Genomic DNA, 17,500 nt, shown 5'->3' with positions numbered 1-17,500 from the left:
TTTCAAATAAATTTAATAAATTCAAATTTTTTAAATAGGAATAAACCGATTTGTAAAAAAAAGACGCTAGAAATATTCCCCAAAAAGTGAAACTCAAAGAAAAAGTTGCGTTTGTGAAAAATTCATAATAATTCATAAAATTTTCTGAATCTTTATGTAAAAGATCTATAAACGGAATTAACAATTTTGATAAAATATCCAAATGTATTCCGTCTTGACTGAAAGAAATTCCTACAGCACCAACGAATAAAGTAAAGAGCGCTAAAATAAGCATAGAAAATCGCATAGTATTGTTAGATTCATTAGGATATAAACAAGCAGTTTTTTTAGTGCCAAAATGCATAATACCAAAAACAAGATGTTTTATATTTTTAATATTTTGATTAACGCGATGTAGATATCTCTTCCGGATAAAAAAAGAAGTTATTTCATTCTTTTTTATTTTTAGTAAAACTAAGAAAAAATTTTCGTTTTTTCTTTTAAGTTTTACTTGTTTCTTCCCCCATAAAGATATTGAATAGAATGAACTATTTTTTTTTCCATTAAAATTCAAAAAATGAACGTTTAAATATCCCTCAAAAACAAGTAAATAAATTCGAAACATATAAAATGCAGTTAATCCTGCTGCAGAACAAGCTATTATTGCAAAAATTGGTGAATACAACCAACTATCATTAAGAATCTCATCCTTAGACCAAAAACAGGCAAAGGGTGGAATACCGCAAAGAGAGAGTGTACCCACTAAAAAAAAAGTTTTTGTAATTGGTACATGTTTTGTTAAACCGCCCATAAAAACCATATTTTGACTTTTAGCTGGAGAATATCCGACAAGAGCTTCCATTGAATGAATAATGGATCCAGATCCTAAAAACAACAATGCTTTTGAATAAGCATGAGTAATCAAATGAAATAAAGCACCTCGATAAGATCCCATACCCAAAGCTAACATCATATAACCCAATTGAGACATTGTAGAATAGGCCAAATTTTTCTTAATATCTTTTTGAGCAATAGCTAAAGTAGCTCCTAATATTACTGTTATTATACCTATAAAAGCTATTGCGTTCATTATTTTGGGTAGCACTATGAAAAGAGGAAAAAGACGAGCCACAAGAAAAATTCCAGCGGCTACCATAGTAGCAGCATGTATAAGGGCAGAAATTGGAGTAGGTCCCTCCATAGCATCGGGTAGCCATACATGAAGAGGAAATTGGGCAGATTTTGCAACTGAGCCACAAAATAGCAAGAGGGCAAACAGAGTAAAAAAAAAAATATTCATTTCATTTTTAGAAATCAAATTATTTATAATTTGAAACAAATGCCGAAATTCCAAACTACCCGTTATCCAATAAAGACCTAAAATTCCCAATAATAAACCAAAATCCCCTACACGATTCGTTACAAATGCTTTTTGACAAGCATTTGCCGCAATAGGGCGGGTGAACCAAAAGCCTATTAATAAATAAGAACACATTCCAATTAATTCCCAAAAAAAATAAATTTGTATCAAATTCGAACTAGTAACTAATCCCAACATTGAAATATTAAAAAGAGTAAGATAAGCAAAAAATCTCAAATATCCTTGATCATGAGACATATAATTATCACTATAAATAAGAACGAGAATGCCAACCGTAGTAATTAATATTGACATAATAGAAGTAAGTGAATCGATCAAGTACCCAAACTCTAAAGAAATATCATTATTTATGGTCCAAGACCATACATATTGAAAAAACAAACTATTCTTGATTTGATGAATAGACAAATCAAGCGAAAAAATCATAACTATAGTTAACAATAAGATACTAGGAAAAGCCCAAATACGGCGAATATTTTTCGTTGCAGTGGGAAAAAGTAGAAGTCCCACTCCTATTAACATCGGAACTGGGAATGGAATAAAAGGTATGATCCATGAATATTGATGTGTATATTCCATACAATAAAGAAAAAAAATTAGGATTCTAATGAATTTGGTTTCTTAGGTTTTTCTTTTATCTTTTTTGTAAAGTAAAGGAATGGTTTCGGTTAATAACAAAGAAAGATAGAATTTAATAAAATAGAATAATCGATTATTCATTATTCTGACTCTTTGGACAATATTTTTTGAACATTGGTTTAGTTCATTAAATTTAACTTAACTAATTAAGTTTTTATTACAATAAGAAATAGCGATTTGGGGAAAACTTTCTAAAAAGTATTATATTCTTATTATAAATATAATAAAAACAAAAATGGAAATTCAAATATATAAAATATATGTCTAATTAGAGATAAACTTAATTTTCATTTACCGCAAAATGTCTTTCACATAAAATTCTATAACAATAAAAAACTATACTAATTCTATGGCAGTTCCAAAAAAGCGCACGTCTATATCAAAAAAACTTATTCGGAACACTTTATGGAAAAAGAAGGGATATTTTACAGCATTAAAAGCTTTTTCATTAGGGCAATCTATTTTTACGGGGAATTCAAAAAGCTTTTTCTGTAACAAATATAAACGTTAGAATAATTTCAATTAACTGGATTCAACGACTCTTTTTTAAATACAAAAATATGAATATAAAATTGATATAGAATATAAGATTCAGTTATGAATTTAGGATATTTACATTCTATATTATGATATTTACATTCTATATTTAATAGATTCTAATAGAATTCTTTAAAATTATTTTATTGAATGTTTAGTAAACAAATATTGTGTTTTAATTGATTCTTTGAATCTCGACAATTGACTAAAATTGGGTTATTATGGTTTCGAGTCAGCCGCTATGGTGAAATTGGTAGACACGCTGCTCTTAGGAAGCAGTGCTAGAGCATCTCGGTTCGAGTCCGAGTAGCGGCATCTTATCTTCTAAAAAAAAGTTCCTATAAAGAATTATTATTTCTATTCCAAGTATTTCTATTTTTTCATTCTATATGGTATTTTCCACTTTAGAGCATATATTAACTCATATATCCTTTTCGGTCGTATCTATTTTAATTTCAATTCATTTGATAACCTTATTATTAGGCAATGAAATCATAGGATTATACAATTTGTTCAAAAAAGGCATGATAATAACCTTTTTTTGTATCACAGGATTGTTAGTTACTCGTTGGATTTTTTCAGGCCATTTACCATTTAGTAATTTATATGAATCATTAATATTTCTTTCATGGACTTTTTCTATCTTTTATATGGTTCTTTGCTTCAAAAAACAAAAAAATGACTATTTCAATACAATAATAACACCAAGTATTCTTTTTACCCAAGGCTTTGCTACTTCGGGTCTTTTAACCGAAATGCATGAATCCTTAAAATTAGTGCCTGCTTTACAGTCCCATTGGTTAATGATGCACGTAAGTATGATGATATTGGGTTATACAACTCTTTTATGTGGATCATTAATATCAGTGGCTATTTTAGTCATTACATTTCAAGAACTCATACAAATTCTTGGTAAAAGCAAGACTTTGTTTTTTTTTAATGAATCCTTTTCTTTTGCTGAAATCAAATATATGAATATGAATGATAAAAAGAATATTTTACAACAAACTCCTTTTCCGTTTTATTCGTCTTATAGAAATTATTATAGATATCAATTTATTCAACAATTGGATCGTTGGGGTTACCGTACTATTAGTCTAGGTTTTATCTTTTTAACAATAGGTAATATATCTGGAGCAGTATGGGCTAATGAGGCATGGGGATCATATTGGAATTGGGATCCAAAGGAAACTTGGGCTTTTATTACTTGGACTATTTTCGCAATTTATTTACATACTAGAAAAAATAAAAAATTGGAATATAGAAATTCTTCAATAGTGGCCTCCATAGGCTTTCTTATAATTTGGATATGTTATTTAGGGATAAATCTTTTAGGAATAGGACTACATAGTTATGGTTCATTTACACCTAATTAATTTAAAAAAATTCACAAATATTGGGAACATTCTATAGAATAAGAAAAAAAACTCCCAATAAAATGATTAAGACCCCATTGAATCAAGTAATGTAATATTGATTCAAGGGGTTCTCACAAACAACAAAAATATTCAATTAGAATTCAATTTCATTTTTATGTAATTAAGAAAATACAAAAAGAAATCCATTTTTTTTTATTGTGCATCGGATTGATTTCTATTTTTTCTTTTTCATTTATTCCCAAAAACTATCTATAAAAAATGAGAGAGAATAGCTTCAACCTTGTCAGCCGAAATTGAAAAAATAAAATCTGGATAAATGCCAATACTTATTACGGGTATAAGGATAGAAATTGAAATAAATAATTCTCGTGGCCCCGAATCAAAAAAATAAGAATTTTGTTTATTAAAAAGCTTGTATCCATAAAACATTTGACGTAAGATAGATAATAAATAAATAGGAGTTAATATCATTCCAATTGCAGTTACAAAAGTTATGAGTATTTTTGTGATGAAAAGATATTTTTGATTGGTAATTATTCCCAATAATACTATAAATTCTGCAACAAAACCGCTCATGCCCGGTAATGCAAGAGAAGCCATCGATAAGGTAGTGAAAATCGTGAATATTTTTGGCATTGGGATAGCCATTCCACCCATTTCGTCGAGATAAAGAAGACGTAGTCTATCATAACTAGTTCCCGCCAAGAAAAAAAGGGCAGCACCAATAAATCCGTGAGAGATTATTTGTAAAATAGCCCCATTCAGCCCTGTCTCGCTTATAGAACCAATTCCTAAAATTAAGAAACCCATATGAGAGACCGAGGAATAAGCTATTCTTTTTTTTACATTGCGTTGACCAAGAGATGTTGAAGCTGCATAGATTATTTGAATGGAACCTAATAACATTAACCAGGGACAAAATATAGAATGAGCGCGAGATAATAATTCCATATTAATTCGAACCAACCCATATGCTCCCATTTTTAATAATATTCCGGCTAAAAGCATACAAGTGCTGTAATGCGCCTCTCCATGGGTATCAGGTAACCATGTATGTAAGGGTATAATTGGTGATTTGACAGCAAAAGCAATAAGAAATCCCATATAGAAGATTATTTCCAGTGCCACGGGATATGATTGATTAGTTAATGATTCAAAATTTAATGTTGGTTCATTAGAACTATAGAAACCCATACCCAGAATTCCCAGTAATAAAAAAACAGAACTTCCCGCAGTGTACAAAATAAACTTTGTAGCTGAATACAAACGTTTTTTTCCACCCCACATAGATAAAAGTAGATAAACGGGAATTAATTCTAATTCCCACATGATGAAAAAAAGTAAAATGTCTTGAGAAGAAAATGTTCCTAGTTGACCACTATACATTGCTAACATTAGAAAATAGAATAATTTAGATTCTCGAGTAACCGGTTGAGCTGATAACGTAGCTAACGTAGTGATAAATCCCGTTAATAAAAGGGGTCCTAGAGAGAGTCCATCTATTCCGAATCTCCAGTAAAAGTCAAAAAAATGGATCCATTTATAATTTTCTGTCAATTGGATTAGTGGATCATCTAATTCGAAATGATAACAAAATACATAGGTTATTAGAAGGAGATCTATGAAACATATACAATAAGTATACCATTTAATTGTCTTATTTCCTTTATGGGGAAATAAGACAATTAAAGAACCTCCGACTATTGGCAAAACTACAACTGTTGTTAACCAAGGAAAATAATTCGTGATAAAAATAAGATATACTTAGACTACAAAAACCCGGGCTCAAAATATTTTTTTATTTTGAGCCCGGGTTTTTGCCAGTAAAAAAAAGTACTTGTATGCGGTTCTTTTTGAAACGTATCAATAAGCTAGACCCATGCTTCGAGTTGTTTCATGCCATAAATAAACTCTAACACTTAAGAAATCCGTCGGACAGGCGGATTCACACCTCTTACAACCAACACAGTCCTCTGTTCTTGGGGCAGAAGCAATTTGTTTAGCTTTACATCCGTCCCAAGGTATCATTTCTAATACATCTGTTGGGCAGGCTCGTACACATTGAGTACATCCTATACATGTATCATAAATCTTTACTGAATGTGACATTGGAACATAATCCTTGAACATCAAAAATTCAACATTTTCAATCTAGTAAATTGGTAAACCAATTATATATATCTATATATGATATATATATATATATATATATATCTATATTATATACCAGATGAATCAATGATTTATAAGAATTTTGCTACTAAAAATATATTTATAGATTAATAACTAATAAGAGAATAGAACCAAGATACTTTGATTTCTTATCTTTGTTTTCGCAAACGCAAACATGATTAAAAAGGATATATCATTTCTGCTAATTTGAATGGATTATATAGTACACACTATTCAAAATTAGACTTTTTTTTATGAATAATACTATTTATTCAACAAATTTGATTGATTGATACGGGTTGATTTTCTATTACGATATATTGAGGAAACAATAGCTGGTCCGATAGCTGCTTCAGCGGCTGCAACAGCTATAACAAAAATTGAAAAAATATTTCCTTTTAGTTGCCGCCTATCAAAAAAATCAGAAAAGGTTACGAGATTTATATTAACTGCATTTAGTATAAGTTCAAGACACATAAGGGCTCTAACCATATTTCGGCTCGTGATCAATCCATAGATACCTATAGAAAATAAATAAGCACTCAAAACAAGTGTATGCTCGAATATCATTGACCAACTCCTTTTCAATTTTTATTCATTTCGATATGAATATGAATTCAACGGATTTTATTGCCTAACATAATAAGTCTACAACAAAATCAAGTATTTGCAAAAAGATTTTATACTTTATACATAAATATTCTTTTTCCTTAACATATAATTCAACAAAAAAGAAATGTAATAAATTCTAACAAAATGTAATTTATATTATTTTATTAGTTCGAAAACTTTCTTATTGGCGAGCCACAAAAATTGCACCTATTAAAGCAACTAAAAGAATTATTGAAATTAGTTCAAATGGAAGAAAAAAATCTGTTGATAAATGAATTCCAATTTGTTGACTAGTACTTATCAAATCTTGCTCTAAAATCTGATTGGGTCTTGTCGTCCAAATAATTCCGTGCCATGATGTCTCTAGAATAGTAGTTATTTGTGAAAGAAAGATACTGGTACAAACCATCAAAGTAATTCCATCCCCAACGGTCCAAACACGAAAATTTTGGTAATAGTCCGAACCATTCATAAACATCACAGCAAATATTATTAAAACATTTATAGCGCCCACGTAAATAAGTAGCTGTGAGGCAGCTACGAAATGGGAGTTTGATAAAATATAGAATAAAGATACACAAACAAGAACTAGTCCCAATGAAAAAGCAGAAAAAATCGGATTCGTAAAGAATACTACTCCTAGACTTCCTAATATGAGACCTGATCCAAGAAAGATTAAAATAAAATCATGTAGCGATTCGGACAAATCCATTATATGTAAAATAAAAGATAAATAGAAATTTCATGACCTTATTGATATGACCAGGAAAAAACTTGTTAAATACGAAAATTATCTGTGCATAGAAATTCACCAAATCCTAAGATAAGATATGTGAATTGTTATTAGGTACAGTTGTTATAGAATCAATGGAATTTCATTCTTTTCTTTATGCCAAAGAGTCATTTCAAAAAAATAGAATATCTTTTTTTTTATTCTATATATAGAGAAATTCAATTATTTTTGTGAAGAATTTTGAAATCATTTTATTTGAATTGTTCGAATTGTATAATCATCAATTACTGATACTGGTAAACGACCCAAAGCAATTAGATTATAATTCAATTCGTGGCGATCATAAGTTGAAAGTTCATATTCTTCGGTCATTGATAAACAATTTGTTGGACAATACTCAATACAGTTACCACAAAATATACAGATTCCAAAATCAATACTGTAATTAAGCAACCGTTTTTTTCGAATATCAGTTTCTAGTTTCCAATCAACAATGGGTAGATCTATAGGACAGACACGAACACATACTTCACAAGCAATGCATTTATCAAATTCAAAATGTATTCGACCGCGAAAACGTTCTGATGAGATTATTTTTTCATAAGGATATTGAATAGTTACGGGTAACCTATTTGCATGAGATAAGGTAATCATGAGACCTTGACCAATATATCTAGCAGCTCGTATTATTTGTTCACTATAATTTATGAATTCAGTTACCATAAGGAACATATCGTGAATAGCTCTGAATATTTTTTTTCTTTCTCTTGTTTAAAACAAGTTCTGAATTTTGAATATAGAAGGTCCACATTTTTTTTACAGTGAAAACAGTTGAGACGACGTTGTTAATAATAGATTACCAAGAGAAATGGGTAAAAGAAACTTCCACCCAAGATTTAATAATTGATCTATTCGTAGCCTAGGCAAAGTCCATCTTGTTGTGATAGAAACGAATATGAATAAATAAGTTTTAACTAGTGTAATAAAGATACCAATTATCGTTACAAAAACTCCGTATGTTTTATTTATTTGAAAAAAATTAGAAACGAAGATGTACGGAATAGAGAAATTTGAACCACCAAAATAAAGAACTGTTACAAATAAGGAAGAAACGAATAGGTTTAAATAGGAAGCAACATAAAATAAACCAAATTTGATACCGGAATATTCGGTTTGATAACCCGCTATTAGTTCTTCTTCCGCTTCTGGTAAATCAAAAGGTAATCTTTCACATTCTGCTAGGGAAGAGATTAGAAAAACGAGGAAACCCATAGGTTGCCGCCACAAATTCCATCCCCAAAAACCATATTTGGATTGTGCATCAACTATATCAACTGTACTTAAACTGTTAGATAATCCTAGTCGGTGATGACATTACTGTTACCATCTCTATTACAGAACCGTACATGAGATTTTCATCTCATACGGCTCCTTTAAAGCCTTAAAAAAATATAAGAACCCGGCCAATTATTTCTCCCTTGATATATCCCTAAGATAGATAAGATTCTATTTTCTCGGACGGTTCTGAATTAGACCCATGGAATTCTGTCTGTTCTAAAAAAAATTTTTAAATGAATACACACTTATTTAAAAAATAAAAACATTTGCACATTTATTGAATTTCTTTAGATAAATAAAAAATACAAAAGGTACTTCTGAATTGATCTCATCCTTTAAAAAATTCAAAATTAAATTTGTTGAGTAATAACTTAATTTCATTTTTGCATAAAATACTCTTTTAAAATTATCAAGAACTCCCACATCATTTTCGATTCCGAAAAATAATTAGATGTTCTTTTTTTAAATTATGATTATCTCCATAAATATGGAGTATATAAGACAAAAAAGAAAAAGGAGATCACTTTTACCTCTTATCTTATTCCTTTTTGTGCAAGCAAAAGGGGACTTCAAAAAATTAAAGGATTATTTCGTTCCTGATAGTTATTTATTCAATCAATGGATGGAAGTATACTCTAGATCGGAATTGGGGGGAGTACTGCCTTATTTTTTCTACCAACTTCAAGTCCCCATTAGTATTCTTTTTATATTATACATAAATTGGATAATTTAAAAAAGAAATATACGTTACTAATCTTTTGTGTATTTTGGTGTTTCTAGCCATCCATTAATTTTTTTTATTATATTAATGCCTTTTTTTAATTTTGTTAATATATGTATGCTAATTCATACAAATGATATTGAAAATTTGAAAAAGGTTGGTCTTTTGCGTCCGCTTCAAGACAGGATTACTAATCAACAAATCTTGGGAAAAACAACCACTTCTATACATAGAATATAATATATAGAATCTAATTCTAGAATTTCATTGATTTTTTCACCTTATTCTTATACATAGAAAATTAGACTCAATATTTTTACTGCAATTTGAAATCATCATACTTTCTCTATAAGTAATAGAGTATTCTATAAATTATATTCAAAAAAAGCTGTTTTATTGCACTCATATAACTATCTGATTCAATTATTCAATCCAAATGCGAAAAGAATATATATATATTCTTTATAGATTCTTTTTGTACTTTAAATATAAGGAGAGGCTTATAAGAAATAGTATCAAAAAATTTATGTCTCAACGAAGCACACATAGAGATATCGATAACACACATAGAGTTAATGGTATTTCATAACTAATTGATTGAGCAGCTGCTCGTAGACCACCCAAAAAGGAATATTTATTATTTGACCCATATCCTGACATAAGAAGTCCAATGGGGGCAATACTCGAAATAGCAATCCATAAAAAAACACCAATATTCAGATCAGATAAAACAAAGTTATAGCCAAAAGGAATTACTGAATAGCTTATTATAATGGATATGACTGAGATAGATGGGCCGAAACTAAATAAACGAATATCTCCTCTAGATGGAATAAGATTCTCTTTAAAAAGTAATTTTGTTCCGTCTGCTAGAGCTTGAAGAACTCCAAAAGGACCGGTGTATTCAGGTCCAATACGCTGTTGTATCCCTGCAGATATTTCTCTTTCTAACCATACAATTGCTAGTACACTTATAGTAATTCCTAATATCAAAATAAAAATAGGCACAAATACCCAAAGAATTCCATATATCTCTTTCAAAAATTGCAATCTGAAAAAAAAATGTATATCTTGTATTTCTGTTAAATCAATTATCATTTCAACGATCAACTTCTCCCATAATAATATCTATGCTACCTAGTATTGTCATAATATCGGCCAATTTCATTCTTTTAACTAATTGAGGAAGAATTTGCAAATTTATAAAACCGGGCGGATGAATTTTCCATCTCCAAGGAAAACCATTTTGATCCCCTATTAGAAAAATCCCTAATTCTCCCTTGGGGGCTTCAACTCTTACATAAAGTTCTTGTTTTGGCAATTCAAAACTCGGAGACGATTTTTTACTAATAAATCGATACTCAAACTCATTCCATTCTGGCTCTTTTTCTCTATCAAAGCAGCGGATTTCTAAATTTTCATATGGACCGCCGGGAAGTCCTTCCAAAGCCTGTTGAATAATTTTTATGGATTCTATCATTTCACCAATTCGAACTAAATAACGAGCTAATGAATCTCCTTCTTTTTGCCATTGAACTTCCCAATGAAATTCTTCGTAACATTCATAATTATCCACTTTACGTAGATCCCATTGTATTCCGGAAGCCCGAAGCATCGGTCCTGATAAACCCCAATTAATAACTTCTTTTACATCAACAACACCGACGCCCTCAACCCGTTCTAAAAAAATAGGATTTCGCGTAATAAGTTTTTGATATTCAGCAATACTTGTTAAAAAATAATCGCAGAAATCATAACATTTATCTATCCAACCATAAGGTAGATCAGTCGCTACCCCTCCGATACGAAAAAAATTATGCATCATTCTCATACCTGTGGCAGCTTCAAATAGATCATATATTAATTCTCTTTCTCTGAAAATATAGAAAAAAGGTGTTTGTGCACCAATATCTGCCATAAAAGGTCCTAGCCATAGTAGGTGAGAAGCTATACGGCTTAACTCCAACATTATTACTCGGATATAGCTGGCTCTTTTAGGTACTTGAATATTTCCCAACTGTTCTGGTCCATTTACAGTTATTGCTTCTGTGAACATTGTAGCTAAATAGTCCCAACGTGTTACATAAGGCAGATATTGTATAATTGTTCGGTTTTCCGCTATTTTTTCCATTCCTCTGTGTAAATAACCCAATATCGGTTCACAATCAATAACATCCTCACCATCTAGAGTAACAATAAGTCTAAGAACACCGTGCATTGATGGGTGGTGAGGCCCCATATTGACTATCATGAAGTCCTTTCTTTTCGTTGAGATATTCATAGGTTTTTGCTCGATTTATTCTTTTATGAATCGCTTAAAAAAAAAGTTCATCCAAATTCAAGATCTAATAAATCGAATAATTGAAAATTACTCTTCAATTTAACGAATTTGTGACTGCCGAATATTAAACTGATTGATTAATTTTTTATACCGTATTCCATCTTTCTTTGACAAATAAGACAGTAATCTTTGCCGTTTTCCCAAAATTTTACGTAAACCTGTTTGGGATGAGTAGTCTTTTCGGTGCAATTCAAAATGTGAAGTAAGTCTTCGTATTCTATTGGTAAATTTGAATATTTGAAATTCAACCAATCCCGGTTTTTTTCCTTTTTTTTCTTGTGAAATAACAGGTATAAATGACTTTTTTACCATAAAAAAATAAAAGTTTTTCCTTCTCCTCGATTTTTATAGATATTTTTATTGATCAGTAATTAGAATGACACTCATTTTTAATTTTTTGATAGAAATCCGAAATCTAATTTTTTTGATAACTGAAATCAATCCAATTGAAATAGAGAATTTAAATAGATATAGTATAAAGGAGACTAGTTTGATATATAAAAAAGAATTGTATACATTACATTAGATAAAAAAAGATAATTTTGTTAATGCTTTTTTTTTATGTATACATCATTGAATTAAAATCAATGCCATACCAAAATACGTGTATTTGTTTAACCTATGTATCTATCTATAGATAGATACATATGCTAAATAGAAAACAAAATTAGATTAACGAATTTTCACACGCGGATACATATGTATCCTTACTATACTGAAACGGCTTCCATTATGGGTATTAAACCAATAACGATTTATACAAGCTAAATCTTCTAATCGATATTTTGGCCAAAGAAAAATTTTGAAATTCATTAGTTTTTTTTTCTCTTTCTCATTTCTTTTTTTAGTCAAAACTTTAAAACAATTTTGGACTTTATTTTCATTATAAAATATTGTGTTTCTATGCATACTATTTATATTATTTGGATCTAAACAAATTCTAATTCTCAACTCTCTACGACGTCTAGCAGATAAAATGTTTTCAGGAACAAGTAAATTAAATTTCTCGTTTTCTTTGTTTTCTGTTATCTTTTGATCTTTTGTTCTTGTAATGTATTTATCAAAAAATTTCTTATTAACATGAATTTTTTCTGAGTATTTTTTATAAATTTTGCGTTTATTCTTATGAATTAATGAAAAACCCATCATTTTATACTTAAAAAATTGTTTATTATTTTTTCTAGACAGGCGAACTGGTTCGATAACAAATAGTTCTTTTTTCCTAAATTTATTATTTTTCTTTTTCCTTAAGCCTGAAAGAGTTAAATTCGTCTGTTTTTGAATCATCATAATATCTAGACCTAGTTCTCCTCTTTGAATAGAGGCTATAGTAATTTTTCTTAAATTTGTCAATCTAATAAGGAGACAATATACTTTTACATTGTTAAATATTTTTTGACCTAAGAAATTTTTCCAGTTTAAATGGAAATTCAAAAAATTTCTTACTAAGAATTGAAGTTCTGCCTCCATATTGTTCTTGGGTTTTTTTTTCGATGTTCTAAAAACATCTATTTTTTTTTTCTTTCTAGTAATATTCTTTTCACTAACATTTTTATTTCCTTTAGAATGTAAAAAAAGAGAATGTAAATAAAGTAATTTTATTGGTATAATTTGCGAGTTACCCCTAAATGTATTATAAAATATCACAAATTTGGAAAAGAACCAAAATTCCGGATTGCATATGGAACGATTTAGTATTTTTCTATTGATTCCCGTCCAATCCAAATATTTTCTATCCGGATTTATAATAATAGTATCTTCTGCTATATAATTCTTGATAAAAATATTACTTATTCTATCAAATAAGTCTTTTTTATATGTATTGTAATTAGAAGAAATCATTGTGTTTTTATTTGATTGAAATAGGGATCTATATCGATAAATATATGAGTCTTTCTTATTTGCATAATTCATAAAATTATAGGATAAAAGATCGTATTTATATTGTTTTCTAATTTTTTTTTTTAATGGGATTCCTTGTTGTTCTTTGTAAAGAATTAATGGGCTTTTTCCATATGAATCCCATTTGGTTAAATTTTTATTTTGAGTTACACCACATTTAGTGATTCTATTTCTCCATTTTTGTGATACTAATTTTGACCAGCTACTGTTAGATAAGTTATATTGATAATAATTATTCTTTAACCAATTTGTCCATTGATTTAGTTCAGAATTGAGCAGGTTATTTTGTTTTCTTTTAGAATGAACTATTCCTTGTGCTCCAAAAAAAGAATCCTTTATTTCATTTTTCAGAAAAAAAAAATTTTTATTATATTGAAAAAGAAGTCTTAACTTATATATGTTTATGTTAATAATTCGGGTTTGTAACAAATTTAAAAATACATATGGTTGTGACAAAAAGGAGACATCAAAATAATTATGTGAATTCGCATTCTTATTCTTATTATTAAAATATTTGTGTAATTTTAAAAGAAAGGGAATTATACTTTGATTTGTTTTATAACTTCTTTCTGTATTTGGTTCATTATCGTAAAGCCATTTATTTAAAAATTTTTTTGTTGATTCAAGAAAAAGTTGTAGCTGGATTTTCGGAATACAAATGATATATAGAAAGATATCTATGTATATTTTTTTCATCAAAAATTGAAAAAAAGAATGTGATTTTTTAGTTAAGCTAATATTTCTTCTTTGGAATATCTGCAAAATTTTTTTTTCGAATTCTATCCTTTTACTATCATAAATTTTTTTCTTCGAATGAATATTTGTCTCGCGAATTCCAAGTCCTCTTTTCTTTTCTTCTTTTTTCATTTTTTCTATTTTTTTAATAACTACTTTTCTCTTAGTATTGAGATCCTTTATAGATTTTTTTTTCAATGAAAAATTTGTCGACTTTATCGATTGAATTGAAATGGTTGCTTCAGAAATCATTGAATTATTCTTCCAAATTGTTGAATATTTTTTGTTTTCGCTCAATTCATCGAGTTTTGGGGGTTTCCTTTTAATAAAAAAATATTTTAAATTTAAAAATTCTTGTTTTTTTTTCGTGAGGAATACTATACTTTTTCTAATAATTTCAAGAATACTTTGGATGATCCCTTTTGCTTTTTCTATTACGATATTTAGAAACAGTTTGAATTTTTCACTTAAAACTTTTAGAACTAGAAAAGTGAAAAATTCAAATTTTTTCTTTTTTTTTTTTAGTTCTTTTAAAATGGGGTCGAAAAAGGAAAGTGGATTTTTCGTGGAACTAGAAAAAGGCAATTCAACTTCCATCCCCCAAACTGTTAAAAAACAAAAGTTCTTTTTTTTCTTTGAATTTTTTTTGTTTTCATTACATCGTATTTTAGATTTATGCCAAGGTTTTAGACGAAAAGGAAATAATATTTTTATCTGAATCCCATCTGTTAGCCATTTTTGCGGAAACTCTCTTTCGGATAATTGAACGCCGTTATACGTGCATTTAATATATATTTCTCTCTTCCAATCCATATAATCTTCAGACCATTCTGGAATTTGAAAAAATAGTATACGAATTGTATTTTTAATTATTATAAATGAAGGTAATAGAATATATTTCCTAATAAAGCATTGGGTTATTAATAAAACACCTCTTATTACTTGAGCAAATATAATGCTATCCCAGGCTTCTGCTATTTCTATACGTTTTCTTTCTGCATTTTCCTTTTTTGCTTCCTCCTCTTTTTTTTTCGGACTTTTTTTTGTTTTTTCCTCTATAGAACCTAAAATTTGAAATTCTGTCTTTTTACGAATCCAAATATTTAACATAAAAAATCTTTTCATTGATTTTAAACTATGAAAAGAAAAGAATATTGATTTTTCAATTTTATCCAAAAAAAGCGGCGAATGCACCCTTTTTTGAAAAAATTTCCAAGTAACTGTTTTCCGTCTTTGAGCACGGATAGATCCTTTGATTATGTCTCTTCGAAAATCCGATTGTTGGGAATAACGTCTTAAAGCCAATTCGTTTTTTTGTTCATTATTTTCAGTATCTCCACGATCACGATAAGTCTTGTATTTTTTAAAAAATTTATCTTTATTAGTCAAAATGACTACACGTTTGCCTTTTCTAGAACGAATTTGAGAATTATCTGCTTCAATTTTTCCACCTAGTTGTTCTAATTCGTCCATCAATTTGTATGACCACCGAGGTACTTTTTTACAGATTTCGTTTCTTTTAATAGACTTAGTGTTCTTTCGATTTACTTTTCTTTTTTCGTTCAAATCAGTTGTAATTGCATCAAATAATATTTTGATTATTTGTTTTTTTTCTGCGTCATAATTATAATTCATTTTTACTTGTTCAGGTTCTGTAAATAAATAAGGTACGTGCGAATTTAAGCTTGACACTAATGAAAATTGACTGATTAGATTAAAAAGAAATGTAGTTACTAATAATTTTTTATCAAATGTTTTTCTATTTTCCTCTAATTTTGGAGAATTACTATTATTCTTTTTAGAAATCTTATTATAAAGAAAGATATCTTGAATTTTATTTATAAAAATGTTATTTTTTTTGTAAGTTTTTTCATGTTGGATTGAGGTTGAAAAACCGTTTTTTATTTGTCCACGGAAGGGTCCGTTTAACAAAGGATCTTTTCTTTTAGTTAAATATTTTTTTTTAGTTTCATCATCACAAAATCGAATTCTATTTTCGAATATATCGAGAGAAATCAATTTCTTATCTATCAGTTTTGTGCGATTTATAAATTCATTGCTCAATTTGTTTATTTTTTCTTCATTCCTATAGTACGAATCATTATACAAATCATCAGAGGAAATTTTCTTTTTTGTGAAGAAATCTATTTTTGTTTCCATCAGTTTTTCAAAACTTGATAAATTTTGTGGATACGTAAAAGATATTTTTTCTCTTCCATCACGTTGATATGTATGAAAAAAAAATTCTGAAATTTCATTTTTTACCATGTTTTCAAATTCATTATTTTTTATATATCGAAATGGACGCTTCCATCGTTTATAATTGAAAAGAATATTTATAAGAGGTTTTTGTAACATATCTTTATCTTTTTTTTTTCCTTTTTTAGAAATTTCATTGCTTTGTTTACTTTCTAATACTAATAGTTTTTTATTAAAAAAGGGGAGAGGTGTTCTTCCTAAATAATATAAACAGGTAACAAATAAGAAAAAAGCAAAGATTTTAAACATATAATTTCTAAATTCTGACAGAATGTCTTTTTTTGATTGAATACGGACATTAGATTTAATCCAATTATTTTGCTGTATGCAGATTAATAAAAATTCAATCCATTTTATAAAAAAAGTATGACCTATTATCCAACCAATAAAACTACTTGTTAAAAATAGCAATTTATTGTTACATCGAAACAAATAAATATTGATGAATCTCATGAATATGGAACTCGGTAAGAAAAGGGGATTTAAAAATTGAAAAAGAAGATTCTGAAAGAATCTTCTTTGAATACTAAAATTACGTATTGAATTTGGATTCTTGTATCCATAATTCAAAAAGTTTTTTTGACTATTGCCGAAGAACTGAAATAAAAGATAGGGTATAGCTATGACAGTTATTGTATGGGGTCTACCCAATGCTAAATGCAAAGGCGCATAATAGATAGACATGAACATTATGAGCTGTCCCGTAATAAACCCAGTTGTTGCTGCTATTTTCTTCTCGGTTCCTTCTTCCACAAGTCTAGCTCGAAGAAGG

This window comes from Vigna unguiculata, unplaced genomic scaffold, assembly GCF_037176805.1.
Source record: "Vigna unguiculata cultivar grain cowpea cultivar isolate G323 ecotype 2 unplaced genomic scaffold, ASM3717680v1 ptg000200l, whole genome shotgun sequence".
Classification (NCBI taxonomy): domain Eukaryota; kingdom Viridiplantae; phylum Streptophyta; class Magnoliopsida; order Fabales; family Fabaceae; genus Vigna; species Vigna unguiculata.
The sequence above is the reverse complement of the archived record's forward strand: the minus strand, read 5'-3'. Positions refer to the sequence as shown.